General features: G+C 40.4%; 1 long non-coding RNA gene across 1 annotated transcript in view; it reads left to right on the forward strand.

Moving 5' to 3' along the window:
• Window positions 1-15,634, forward strand: part of LOC148131093 (uncharacterized) — a 92,067-nt gene that overhangs the window by 75,161 nt on the left and 1,272 nt on the right. The gene's annotated exons all lie outside the window — the stretch shown is intronic.

A 15,634-nucleotide genomic window follows, 5' to 3' on the forward strand; every position in this document is an offset into this window, starting at 1 on the left:
CTAAGGCAGAACTAGAGCTCATAGACTTCTGGTTTCTAGGCCAACATCTTAATCACTGCACCAAACTGGCTTTCCCAAATCCTAAAGGAAGACTTCAAGAAGCATCTGCAGGTTAACAGATTGCCATCCCCAACTGAAGGAAAAACAAGCAAACCAACCAACCAACCAAAACCCACCTTCCCTTCTATCAAATTGTATACATTTCTTCTACCACAAGATCCATTTCCTGTTTCATTAAAAGGGGGCTGAGAGAATTAGCCACAAGAAACCTTTAGAAAAAGACATAATTAAAATGGCTTTTAAAAAAAAAAATCTGCAAAAGATATAACACTGCAAACAAATGTAGAACATGTTAAGTCTTTGCTTGCTATCAAGAAGCGGAGAGATACTGCAATCAGGTCTTGCTATAATGAGCTCCTTTTGTTGTATTTAAATGCTATCATACTATCCCATATACAGCAAAGTGTTGTGGATGTTGGAGATTAACAATGCGGCAGCACTAAAACCTCAGACAACTCTTAAAAAGCCCTAATTATTATTATTAGCATTTTTACGCTAACAAAAAAGTGTCAAATGGAACCCAGGAAAACAAATCACTACCTGTCACTTAAGTGAGTGAAAAGCAATCTTAGCAAAGTGAATTAAAACCCAAACAACAAAAAACTCAACAGGCAGGCGAGCTACCCGGACAGCTTGGGCCAGAAACTGATGTCGCTTCAGTCAGACGGAAAGCAGCTTGTCCTTGCCTGTGACAGCCTCAATCAACGCTTCTTGCAGTGACACCTGAGGTTAGGGGAGGTGTGTGGTGAAGCAGGTTTATTTGGTCAGAAATAGAACAATTCCTTTTAAGTTTATTTGGGAACAAAATAACACAGGATTCTGCAATACAGGTGGTCCTCGACTTAACAACACTTCATTTAGTGGCCATTCAAAGTTATGACAGCACTGGAAAAAAGTGACTTCAGGCTGTTTTCCACACTTATGACCATCGCAGCACACACACACACACACACACACACACACACGGTCATGTGATCAAAATCAGACGCTTGGCAACTGGTTCATATTTATGACGGTTGCAGTGTCTGGGGGTGGGGTCATGCGGTCCCATTTTGCGACCTTATTTCAAGCAAAGTCAATGGGGAAGCCAGATTCACTTAACAACCATGTTACTAACTTAACAACTGCGGTGATTCACTTAACAACTGTAGAAAGAAAGGTCATTAAAAGTGGGGCAAAACTCACTTAACAAATTTCTCATTTAACAGCATACATTTTGGGCTCAATTGTGGTCGTAAGTTGAGGAGTACTTGTAGTTAGGAGTCTGGAATGGTGTATCTATCTGTGACTTGTTAAAGCCACTGGATCTTTTTCCAGGAGTGCATCACAGCTGCAGGGAGGTTTCTGTTACAACCTTGTGACTCTGGGGAAAAGACACAGATGCTTTAAAGCAGGGTAACAAACTCGCAGCCTGCAGGCCAGATGTGTCATGTGCTGGCCATGCCCATGCTTGGTTTAGCGAACAGGGAAAAAGTTGTGATGCATCACGTGATGATGCCATGGTGATGCGACTTTGACCCCCCTGCTTTAAAGAGCTGCAGGAAATCCTTTTCCCCATGTACATCCAAAGTACTGCACAGCACTGAAGGAAGCATTTTAGATATCAGTACCTGTACAAACATCTGGGCAAATCACAAGGATGGGGGGAGAAGGCAAAAAAAAAAAAGTGTGTTGTTATGTTATGATGCAAACTGTTTAAACCTCTGCCTGATGCTGGGTACAAATACAGAAGTCATATCACAATGCCCCAAAGCATGTTATATTTTTTGTTCCTCTTGCCCCCAACACTATAACTCCTACTTTAAGAAAAAACAAAACTTGAGAATTCTTATATGGATGTCTTCTAATACCATTTCTTAATGGTGTAATATCCCAAACAGAAAGAAGCAGGTATTATATTCTAGCTCGAGTTTGCTCAGAAGGCCAGTTGATTATGGACAGTGAAACCTTTATGTAAGAATAATAATTTATCTGATGTAAATCATTTCTCCACAGAGATACATCTAGAAAACTTCTGAGTGCTACAGAATGATCCTCATTCTACCTTTCTCTTGATTTTTCTATCTTTTCTTAGTACACAGGGTGTCCATTTTTTCCTTGGGTTCAAAAGTTGATTCCTTCCTACCCTAACATCCACCTGCAGGTTCTTTTCTAACCTCAGTTTCTACTTTTCTTTGCTTGTTAGAATGCAGGTGTAACCGAGAGGGTTTCAGTCAAGTTAGGAAATGAATTTGGTGTAAAGAAGCAGGGGTTTGCAAGTTAACTTGAGTGCTAAGGATCTGGCAGCACAAGTCTGGAATTATAAAGTGGAAAGCAGAAGAAAGAAGTCCTCAGAAATGCTGAGTTAATAAGAGGTTGTATATTGAGGTCCTGCTGTGAGGGAGATGGAAAGTTTTAAAATGTGATAAATGAAATAAATTGAGGAAAGTGATAAGGGGTTGCTGGAAGTCAGCACTAAACCTGCAAGGAATCACAATTGAAACCTCTGGAAGGAAGGGAGAACTGCCCCAAAGAATAGAGGGCAGCGGCGGTGGGGAGGGGAATGAAACTCATTTTTTGGGAAAGTTTTTTCAACAGCACTGAAACTATGGACTCAAGACAGATGCAGATGGACGCACATATGTGCAGGGGAGAGGAGAGAGAAGCCCAAGTTTAGCCTGAAGGCAATAGCTAGGAAAAAGAGGAGAAAGGAGAGAAAATGCTTAGGGTGATCAAAGGCAGCCTGAGGAGATCAAAGGGGGTCTGAGGCAAAAGTTTCAAGTGAAGGAAGAGAGAGAGAGTGAGAGAGAGGGGGGGGGGTGAAGAGAGGAAAGAGAGAAAGAGAAAGAAAGAGAAAAAGGGAGAAAGAGAGAGACAGAGACAGAGGGGGAGAGAGAGACTACTTATGAGTATGAAATGAACATGAGGCTTTTCCCCCTGCATTACCCAGTTGTAGGAGGGAGCAGCCTGAAAGTGCCACGGATTCAAATGGGTTGATTTGTTTTGATTGATTATGTACAGTCAAGTCATTTTGACACATAGGTAGGTTTTTCCATAATGATCGATTGGTTGATACCTTCATACAATGTAGATCAGGGGTGTGTCAAACTCATAGCGTCACAGTGGCATCAAATGACGTATCCTGACCTTCCCCCCCCCCTTCGCTAAACTGGGTGTGGGTATAGCCAGTGTCTGACACATCTGGCCTGCGGGCCGCAAGTTTAACAGCCCTGATGTAGATGATTAAGATCCATCCATGAATAACCCAACAGATTCACGTAGAACAGACCTATAGAGATGAGGAACAGAAGATGTAAGCAGTATCTGATCCAGCCAGGGTGGAGGATCTAAGAGAAGGTGTGGAAAACAGTCTCACACACACAGCTTCAGCAAAGTGAACTGAGGCTGTGAGCATCTTAACCCACAGGTGGAGAGAACACGTTTGTACTATAGAGCAGTGTTCCTCAATCTTGGCCACTTTAGCATGGGTGGACTTCAATTCCCAGATTTCCCCAGGCAGTATACTTGAAATATGGAAAAGGTTTTTCCTAATTCAGGTGTGGGTGGCTGTTCTGCCTCGTGCCCTGTCTTACCAATAGCCAACAACTGCTTTTTCTTTTCCTGCCTCACCTTCTCCTAAATCCGGGCTGTCAAACTTCCAGCCCATGGGCCAGATGCATCATGTGTTGGCCACGCCTATGCCCAGTTTAGTGAAGGGGGGAAAAAAAATCCCGATACATCATGTGATGCTGCCATGACAACATGAGTTTGACCTGTCCTAGATGCTTCCTCTGCCCAATTTTCCAATGTTGTGTTTTCAGCAGCCAAACTTTCATTCTCTCTCTCTTTTTTTTGCTTCCAGTTCCACTTTTTCTTTCTTTCTTTTTTTTCTTTTTGCAGCTTCGTCTACAGCCATTTGTTCTATTAAAGTATCTTTCCTGTCTGCTTCTGCAGCTTCTTTTGCTATTAGTTCTGCTTCCCGGGTGTCCTATTTCCCCAGCCCCTGCTTCCTTAGCAGCAATATCTTCTTTTGCTTCTACTGTCTTTTCCCTCCTCTGGTTCTTTCCTCTTCGTAATAGTTACAGTCCTTGCTTCAGAGTCAGCCTTGGGGGATACAGTTAACAAATCTATCCCTCACATCTATCTGTTGTTTCCTTCCACTCCTGGCAAAGACAGAAGCATGAATATCAGAAGCTTTCATTTCTCTAATAAATGGTATCAATTAATGCAAGCCCCCTTCCCTCTGGCTGTTGGGTGGGATAAGAAACTATAATCTTTGCTAATACTCCTCAGGTCAAAGGAGTTTCCTGTTGCTTAAAGGTATTTCCCCCCCACTTTTTTGGTACCTCTTTACATGTTTGTTGCAAAACCTGTATAGTTATTCATTTCTTAATGCATATAATTTCTCTAATAAGGTAAAGGTTCTCCTCACACATACGTGCTAGTCGTTTCCGTCTCTAGGGGGCGGTGCTCATCTCCATTACAAAGCCAAAGAGCCAGCCCTGCCTGAAGATGTCTCCGTGGTCATGTGGCTGGCATGTGACTAAACACCAAAGGCACACAGAACTAAAGTGGTCCCTATTTTTCTACTTGCATTTTTACATGCTTTTGAACTGCTAGGTTGGCAGAAGCTGGGACAAGTAACGGGAGCTCACTCCGTTACACAGCGCTAGGGATTCGAACCACTGAACTGCCAACCTTTCTGATCGACAAGCTCAGCGTCTTAGCCACTGAGTCACTGTGTCCATTTCTTTAATAAATGGTAACAATGTTCCATTAGACATTTTTTTTAAAAAAAATTTAAATTTTTATTCTAGAAAAAAAACATTTATTTGACATACATTTAAAACAGACAAATCAACATATATAACCATTGCTCAATATATGCTGTAAAATGTATATATGTATCTTTGGGGTTTCTAAGGATGGCTGCTATTTTTCTGTCTGTTTTGAAGGCAGTCTTGATGTGATGTCTGTGTAGTATCTTACTAATTTTGTACTACAGAGTAGTACAAAGGGTAGTACAGAGGTACTACAGACAAAATCAGTAAGATACTACACAGACATCACATCAAGACTGCCTTCAAAACAGACAGAAAAATAGCAGCCATCCTTAGAAACCCCAAAGATAAAATTGACCTGGAAAACCAAGGCATATACAAAGTCCCCTGTGCATCATGCCCGGCCACATACATTGGACAGACCAATAGAAGAATAAGTACCCGCCTGGATAAACACAAAAATGCAGTCAAAAAGCTGGAACACACTTCCTCACTAGTCCAACACATGGAAACCACAGGTCATAGCATCAACTTCAATGGCACCAAAACCCTAGCCACTATAGAAAACTCCAGCCACAGAATCATCAGAGAAGCCATAGAGATTGAAAAAGGACCAGAAAGCATGAATAGAAGAGATGATTCCACCAGACTGTCAATCATTTGGAAGCCTGCACTCACAAACAAAAAAATCTCCACACCACTAGCCAGACAAGCACCTGGGCACAAACAGATCCCCCCTGATACCTCCAGCTCAAACACACCCCAACCAGGCACCCAGATGAAACCTAGCTTCCTAAAAAATGATAGCCGTCCATTTACCCGGAGCCAAGCTGCACTAAAGGCCTCCAATAAAGGAATACAATGTTGCCAGCCAATCAAGATACAAAAAGAGCCCCAAAACAGACAAAAGATATTAGAAACACCAATCAAGCAGAACACAGCAAACTCCAAGACCAATAAACACAGACCAAGACTCCCAACCAATCAGGATGAAGAAAAAACCATTCTGGCACAGCAATAGGCTGCCCCAAATTTAAATCTGAAACCACTATAAAAGTCTGATTCACAGATGAACACTATACAGAAGCCTGATGATGGCAGATGAGATTCTGCCGAAACGTTGCTACAACTTTAAAAGCACAAGTACAATGACGTGGGAAAATACCCGAACAAAGCTGAATGCCATACATGTAAGTACCCGCAAAAACTTAAGAAAAACACACACACACACACACATATATACACACACACACACACATACACATACACATTTTACAGCGTATATTGAGCAATGGTTAATTTTTTTCTTTATCTTTTTTCTTTATCATTGACATGATCTGCCTTCTTACAATAAATCTTTCATTCTTTTAAAGTTTTAATTTCTCTATATAGTTGATAATTAAATGCACGTCTTCGGTCATTTCCATAACTTATCCAAATATCAAATATTACCATTTCTTTAACCAATCATACCAAATGTTCCATATTTCGTAATAGTCACTATCTTGTTTATTTTTTAACAATTTGGTTAGGCTATCCATCTCAGCACATTCATGTATGTTTTTAATTACCATATCCTCTGAAGGAATGAAAGACAGTTTCCAGTTTTGTGCGTAGGTTATTCTGGCCGCAGTTATGATGTGCAAAATTAAATATTGATATTTTTTCTCCATGTTTAAATCTATCATACTTAGCAGAAAGGTTTCAGGTTCAAGTTTTAAATTTTGTTTTGTTATATTTAAAATCCAATTTCTAATATTTCTCCAAAACTTCTGAGCACATGGGCAAGTCCACCACATGTGAAAATATGTTCCTTGTGCGTAGTTACATTTACCAACAGTTAGGTGGTAGGTTGGGGAGCATCTTAGCCAGTCTCGCAGGAAGTAGGTGCCAGCGATGAACCATTTTATATAGGTTTTCTTTATACGAGACTGACATGGTTAATTTGTAATTTGTTTGCCAGATGTGTTCCCACTTATCTAATTCAATACTATGACCCCCGTTTTTAGCCCAAATTATCATAGATTCTGTGACTGTTTCTTCTTTTAATTTGTAATCCAAAAGATATTTATATGTTTTACTAATTGTTTTCTTTTCCTCTCCTAGCCATATTTTATCTAATTCTTGTGGGATCATATTAAAGCCAAATTGTTCTCTATCTTTTTTATAATGGGTTTGTATTTGTGCAAAGGGCCACCATGCTATCTCCTTTCCTTGAATTTGTATTTGGTTCCTATTTTTAAGCTCTCCAGTATCATATAGTAAATCTTTATACCTAACAATATTTTCATAATCCAAACTGTCTTTGATTCCTCCCCATGCCACAGGCATGTTTGCCACTGTTCATTCACAAAGAATCTTCCTTTGTCTTTTATAATTACATAATGGCTAATATATATATATTAGAATTAGAATTAGAAGAACTTTATTGTCATTGTACAAGTACAACGAAACTGTGGATGCACCCCAGCAACTGTTTGCAATACAATAAAACCAAAGCACTTAAAAATGAAGATAAGAAAAATAGAGTACCCACGTCTCCATTTGCAATTTGAGAGTACAATATCTACGAATATAGACAAAATATACATCAAACACTGACTGTAACGCTTAGCCAAGTATAATACACAAGAGATGGATTGTACTGTAATATGTTATTATACATCTGAATGGGGTATTGATATTTCACATCTTTTCACATCTTAATAAGGTAGTGACTTTGTGTTTATTTGCGGTTCGGATGGCTCAGGGAAAGAAACTATTTGTTAGTCTAGTGGTGTGGGATTTTATTGACCTAAAACGCCATCCAGACAGCAGCAGGTCAAAAAGGTAATTGCCAGGGTGTGAGGGGTCTTATATAATGGCCTTGATTCTGCTTTGGCAGCGGGACCTGGCTAAGTCTTCCAGGGAGGGCAGAGGGCAACCAATGATCTTTTGAGCTGTGTTTATCACCCTCTGTAGAGTTTTCCTGTCCTCAACTGTGGAGCCTGCATACCACACACCCAGACAATATGTCAGAGTGCTCTCCACAGAGGCTTTATAGAAAGCCAGCAACAGCTTCTTATCCAGATTGTTCTTCCTGAGAACCTGCAGGAAGTGCAGCCACTGCTGAGCCTTTTTCACTATGGCCTTGGTATTAGGGGACCAGGAGATATCAGCTGAAATATGGATGCCAAGGAATATGATCATAGGGACAGTTTCCACTCATTCTCCGTTGATGATGAGTGGGGTGTGGTCCTGTCCATGTTTCCTGTAGTCCATAATCAGTTCTTTGGTTTTATGGACATTCAGTGACATTGTTCTATGAACACCAGATAGACAGGTTCTCTACTTCTGCCCTATATGCTGTCTCATCCTCTCTGGAGATGAGACCAATCATGGTCATGTCGTCCATAAACTTTATGATGGTGTTTGTTGCATGGCTTGGTGAACAGTCAAAGGGGTACAAGGCATATAGCAGGGGGCTCAAGACACAACCCTGGGGGGAACCAGTACTGAGTGTAATAGTGGAAGAAAGGTGGGGGCCAAATCTAACAGACTGTGGTATGTTTGTCAAAAAGTTCTTAATCCAGGAGCACGTGGGGGTGGGGACCTGCAGATTATACAGTTTGGTTACTAGTATATCTGGGATGATAGTGTTAAACGCAGAGCTGTAGTCCACAAAGAGCATCCTCACATAGCTCTGTTTGTTCTCCAGATGACTCAGCACTCTATAAAGTGTGATGGCCACAGCATCCTCTGTAGATCGGTTTGCTCTATAAGCAAACTGATGTTGATCAAAGGAGGGTGGGAGGCAGTCTCTGATGTGCTGTGAAACTAGTCGCTCAAAAACCTTCATAATGGAGCTTGTTAACGCTATGGGCCTATAGTCATTGAGAGTGTTTATATTTGTTTTTTTGGGAATGGGGATGATGGTTGCAGCCTTCAGGCATTGTGGGATGATGGCATGTGTGTATATATATATATATATGTGAGTGTGTGTGTGTGTGTGTGTCTGTGTGTGTGTGTGTGTGTGTGTGTGTGTGTGTTTTCTTAATTTTTCATGGGTACTTACATGTATGGTATTCAGCTTTGTTCGGGTATTTTCGCACGTCATTATAGGTTGTGCTTTTAAAATTGTAGCGATGTTTTGGCAGAATCTCATCTGCCATCATCAGGCTTGTGTATTGTGTTCATCAGATATATATATATATATATATATATATATATATATATACCTATATACATATATACATATATATGCAGGTCTTGGCGTGTTCAGGTCTTTTCCCATGTAAGATTGAGAGCATCTTGGCAACGTTTCGACAAGGTCCCACTCGCCATCTTCAGGCTGGTGCTTTTGGCTTCATGCTTGTGCGAGCAAAGCATGATCGGTGATGCCGTCTCCCTAGATATACTGGTGGGGAGGTTGGCTGTGTTGTCATTTCTTGATTGGTTGATGGAGTTGATGTTTGCAGATCAACCAATCAAGAAATGAGATGAACACTATACAGAAGCCTGATGATGGCAGATGAGTTTCTGCCGAAACGTTGCTACAACTTTAAAAGCACAACTACAGCTCAAAAAAATAAAGGGAACACTTAAACAACACAATGTAACTCCAAGTCAATCACACTTCTGTGAAATCAAACTGTCCACTTAGGTAGCAACATTGATTGACAATCAATTTCACATGCTGTTGTGCAAATGGAATAGACAACAGGTGGAAAGCATAGGCAGTTAGCAAGACATCCCCAAAAAAGGAGTGGTTCTGCAGGTGGTGACCACAGACCACTTCTCAGTTCCTATGCTTTCTGGCTGATGGTTTGGTCACTTTTGAATGCTGGCGGTGCTTTCACTCTAGTGGTAGCATGAGACGGAATCTACAACCCACACAAGTGGCTCAGGTAGTGCAACTCATCCAGGATGGCACATCAATGGGAGCTGTGGCAAGAAGGTTTGCTGTGTCTGTCAGCATAGTGTCCAGAGGCACTACCAGGAGGCGCTACCAGGAAACAGGCCAGTACATCAGGAGATGTGGAGGAGGTCGTAGGATGGAAACAACCCAGCATCAGGACCCCTATCTCCGCCTTTGTGCAAGGAGGGACAGGAGGAGCACTGCCAGAGCCCTGCAAAATGACCGACAGCAGGCCACAAATGTGCATGTGGCTGCTCAAACGGTCAGAAACAGACTCCATGAGGGTGGTGTGAGGGCCTGACATCCACAGGTGGAGGTTGTGCTTACAGCCCAACAACATGCAGCACATTTGGCATTTGCCAGAGAAGATTGGCAAGATTGGCAAATTCGCCACTGGCGCCCTGTGCTCTTCACAGATGACAGCAGGTTCACACTGAGCACATGTGACAGACGTGACAGGGTCTGGAGATGCCGTGGAGAACGTTCTGCTGCCTGCAACATCTTCCAGCATGACCGGTTTGGCAGTGGGTCAGTAATGGTGTGGGGTGGCATTTCTTTAGGGGGCCACTCAGCCCCCCATGTGCTCACCAGAGGTAGCCTGACTGCCATTAGATACCGAGATGAGATCCTCAGACCCCTGGTGAGACCATATGCTGGTGCGGTTGGCCCTGGGTTCCTCCTAATGCACGACAATGCTAGACCTCATGTGGCTGGAGTGTGTCAGCAGTTCCTGTAAGATGAAGGCATTGATGCTATGGACTGGCCCTCCCATTCCCCAGACCTGAATCCAATTGAGCACATCTGGGACATAATGTCTCGCTCCATCCACCAATGCCACGTTGTACCACAGACTGTCCAGGAGTTGGGGGATGCTTTCGTCCAGGTGTGGGAGGAGATCCCTCAGGAGAGCATCCGCCACCTCATCAGGAGCATGCCCAGGCATTGTAGGGAGGTCATACAGGCACATGGAGGCCACACACACTACTGAGCCTCATTTTGACTTGTTTTAAGGACATTACATCAAAGTTGGATCAGCCTGTAGTGTTTTTAATTTTGAGTGTAACTCCAAATCCAGACCTCCATGGGTTGCTAAATCTGATTTCCATTGATAATTTTTGTGTGATTTTTGTTGTCAGCACATTCAACTATGTAATGAACAAAGTATTTAATAAGAATATTTCATTCATTCAAATCTAGGATGTTTTATTTTTGTGTTCCCTTTATTTTTTTGAGCAGTGTATATATATATATATATCTGTTCATGAATTCTTACAAATAACAGAGTCATCTCTGCCTACCACTTCCAACATGTTTTGGCTACCAACCATCACATATTTTCTTAACTTGTTTAATTCATTAGAATTATACATAGGTTCACATCTTTAAGTTACATATACTGGACACCTTAAATTGTGATTCTTTATGATGTTGGCCATTGACCTCCTAAAATTACCTTCATGTGTCACACAATTTGACCACAATTCTAACATGGAGGCAAACAGACTGTGACCAGAGACAGAAACAGCCACAAGAAATGTAAAATAAATCTTTGAAAAGATTTGATTGTTTTACTGGACTTAATAACTAGGAAAATGTTGTTTTAAGGAGAGGAAGGCAAGAAGGCTTATCAGTGAAAATTAAAGTTGGACAGTTGAGTGAGCTTTGGATTCCAGTTTCACATTTCTTCTCAAATGTTTCAAAGGACTTCTAAACATGTCTCCCCAAAGCATTTTCTCTTTATTATTCCTCCCTTTTTTCTTTATAAAGGGTATATTTTCCTTCTTCCTCTTTGATTTATCTTTGATATCTGATTGACACTTTCAGGACACAGTAATCATTTTCAGCTGAAGATACTTCTGACAGTGACAGTGGCACAGGCACCTGCTTCAGAAGCCTCTTTGTAGCTCAACATTCTGACTGAGACATGGGTCTGGGCCTTAAAGGCAGAGTGATCTAAGAGAAGAGCAGAATCCATGTTGAAGACAGCCATTGCAGCACAGGGATTGCAGAATTTGTGAGAAAACACTTCAGGTTGAATACATGCAGCAACAGAGATAGTATTCAGCAGGTTCTGACCAGTTCTGGAGAACCAGTCGTGGAAATTTTGAGCAGTTCGGAGAACTGGCAAATATCATCTCTGACTGGCCCTTCCCCCATCTATTCTCTGTCTCCTGAGTCCCAGCTGATTGGCTGGGTCTTCTTTTGTTGCCCTGCACAGGAGAATGGAGCTGGAAAGCAGGTTAGTGGGGTGAGGAAAGGAATGGGATTTTGCAGTAACATTCCCCCTGGAGTGGGATGGCAATGGAGATTTTACAGTATCCTTCCCCTGCCACGCCCACCAAGCCAAGCCACGCCCACCAAGCCATACCCACAGAACCGATAGTAAAAAAAATTGAATCCCACCACGGTGCAGCAACACCCTTCCAGAAGTTATAGGAAGATTAATGGAGGTTGATCTTACAGCTGGACAGGCCTAATACTCAGTTGCCAGTGTTTGAGTTTGTTGATAAAAATAGGATAGCCAACATTATCGCCAACATCCGATGATGGATATGGCACAAGAATAATAATAATTTTTAACAGCTATCTTGATCAGTACTTTTAAAAAATGACAACTTAGATATATACGTATGCAAAACTTAAGGCGCATTAAACTCAGTATGCACCTTCAGAACATCCAAGGCATGTTATTGGAGAACAAATTCTATAAGGGGAAAAAGTACCTGAAAATGAAAATATTTATATGGATTCTCAATATTTCCCTAAAAACTGGTGGATTGAGCTAATGAATAGAGAAATTAATGAATGAGAAATAGTGATTTGTGAATATGCAGCAGCTGCCTAGAATACTTACCAATGGGAAGGTGACAAAAGGCAGAAAGTGAGCAAATAAACACAAAGCTAGAAGGTTGAGGTACTAGTGGATTTATATATCACTGAAAGGCTAAGGTGGTTTAATTGTTTGTGCCTTTGTGTGCCTTTGTGTGTTAGAGGAATCCAACCACTATGCCTATATAATCCTTGATTTCTGTTCAGGATGATGTGTGACCAAATATTTGTGGGTTATCCAACAGAACGTGATTAATCAAATCATAGGCTAGCATGAGAATCAGGTCATTGGTTGGTCTCATGCATCATACAAAGACATGGTTTGTTTTCACTATGGCTTGTTGAACAAACTTCTAAAGTTAGGTTTATAAAATACCACTAAGTTCACAGTACAATAAAATAGCATTTGATAACTTGGTACATGAATCATGCATTGAGGCCTAAGCAACCCAAAACTCTATTTCCTTATTAGTCCAGCAGATGGTGATGGTGAGCAAAATCCAAAAATCTTCCATAAATTAAGTACAAGGTCAAAAGGTATCATTCATAGACAGACAGACAGACAGACAGACAGACAGACAGACAGACAGAAAGATATATATATTAAATCATGTTATAAACTAATTAGCTCAAGAAATCTATCATAATACATTTAAATTCATAATATATACATCAAGATATTTATTACGATGTCTTTATTCATAGTTTTCCCTAAACCAAAAACTATATGACTTCTCTTCTTGGGTAATCAGCCCTTTGAACACTTTGATTTTTCTGTCAGTATTTCTCCAGCTTCATCTTATTTGAAATATACTAGAACTTTGCGTAATAGATGACAATGACCTCCAAGGTCAATGAACTTTTTAATACCTCTTGAAGCCTTTTTACATTAATGTTTTACATGAGAATTCCTTAGAAGCTTTTGGTTCATTCGGATAAATTAGAGCCATTCTAATATGTTTCTGATGATAAATGGATGGGTAAATGGATAGGCAGGCAGGCTGGCACACACACACACAATATTAATCTGTTTTTTAAGAAGTATAAAGCGATATATAATATTAACCATAACAAAAACATCAAACTTAATATATAGTATGGATCCTAAAGCTGTAGGAGTTTTAGCTATAGAAGTGTGTTGGAAGATTCCCATTTATATTGTTTCTTTTGATTAAAAGAATCTTTCAAAGCTCATTTGACATAAGTCACATATTATTCTTTGGGAAAATTGGAGTCAACAGACATCACATTACGTTCTTTGACATCCATTTTCATAATAACACGAAGCAAATATTGCTAAAACCATTGAAAATTAAGAGAACTTTGATGTCCTATCTTGCCTTCCCAATATTCATTTGATTGAACTGTTGCCTATCGCTGTCTCCTAAAAGGGATGTCTCCTTTAGCATGATCTACATTTTATCAAGCAGAGATTTGGGGATCAAACTGCATTTTGATCTGTACTTAAAATCATGAGAGTCATTCCAAATGAATGCCCAACCTGGAATTCTACATTGCTGAGAAGCTGGATGAAGCAAAGCACGTTTGTGCTTATTTAGCATTGAGACTATCTTTATCCCAACTAAGAAGTCCTTATACAGTTCATTGTATTCCAAGTCATTCTTAAGATAAAGAATAAACCAAAGTTTAAACCTGTGATATGTATATGTATATGCATATGTATACGTATATTATGCGTATATGTATATTCATAGCAATTTTTTTCTAGTGTTTCTCTGTATAAAAATTGTGGTGCCCTGAAGGACCTCCAGGGGAGCTGAAAGAGTGAATTTGGAGGGTGATTTCATAGGAGACTTGCACTTCTTTAATTATACATCTTGCCTGTCCTATTTTATCTTCTTCTTGTTCATCACAGGTTTTTTTTAAAAAAGAATCACGTTCACAATGGGATCATGATGCCAGCGATCTGTGTTATGATTTATCTTCAGTACTTGCCAAATCATTCTTGGTAGGCCTGTCTGCTCTGGATGTGAATAATAGAAGCTATCTACCATTCATCTTGTGATGAAAAGCCGGATGGCTGTATTCAAATTTCTTTTCTCTCGGTGTTGTGCCCCCCTTCTTCCATCTCTTATTTTCACTTCAACCCCCAACCAAAACACTTATTTCTTGGCTATCCAAGTCTAATGAGTACCACGCTCAGTGTTCTGTTTTTCATTGTGCCTATGGAGAAAAACCGTGATCCCATCGTAGTAACAATACAAAGCGCTGGTAGCAATGTTGTAAGCAAAGTGATATTGATGCACAGACCTTCTTGCTGAGAAATAACAATTCAGCCCATTAATTAATTAAATAAGCGTATCCTCTCCCTCTCCTCCCATATCCTTTTCCAGGGGTCTGGATATAGCTGCATCCACACATACATCCACATATTTTTAAAAGTATAGACACCGTGGTTAAACAATTACAAGTCAATCCAGAGGAAATTTATTTATTTAATTTATTTATTTAACTGATTTGTCAATCGCTTACAAGATAATAGGTATAAGTATAAACATAGTTATGAATACATGAAATGGATACATATAAGAAACATAAAAAGAAACAATAGGACAGGGATGGTAGGCACATTGGTGTGCTTATGCATGCCCGCTACAGACCTCTTAGGAAAGGGGTGAGGTCAATAGTAGACAGTCTAAGGTTAAAGTTTTGGGGGTTTGGGGAAGAAACCAATTCAGAAAATGCAACATGAAACCAAATTGTAACCAATCGCATTAATGATCACACAAAGTGAATGGAATCAGTCAACAGTCTTAACTTGTGAATTGTGATATTAAAGAAAACCCTTTTTTAATGAGAATAGATGTCAGGGCTAGCTGTCAGGGCTCCGGTAGTTACCCCCATTTAAATCATGAGTCTCAAAGCTTAAAAAAGATTTATTAGGAGAAGACATGCCAGTGCTGCTGACTCTGAGATACGTCATTCATTGTCACCTTTGACCCTGGTTTTCCCCCACCCCCTGGGTGTATCATAATTCATATTTTCCAATGGGACACATCCACAGCCATGAGTCATCAATCATAATCTCCAGTTAGAATTTTGTGTGGCAGAAACTTCAGTCGCCTGG

This window comes from Notechis scutatus, chromosome 3, assembly GCF_049901735.1.
Source record: "Notechis scutatus isolate UNSWTSFEM ecotype Mainland chromosome 3, rNotScu1.2, whole genome shotgun sequence".
NCBI lineage: Eukaryota > Metazoa > Chordata > Lepidosauria > Squamata > Elapidae > Notechis > Notechis scutatus.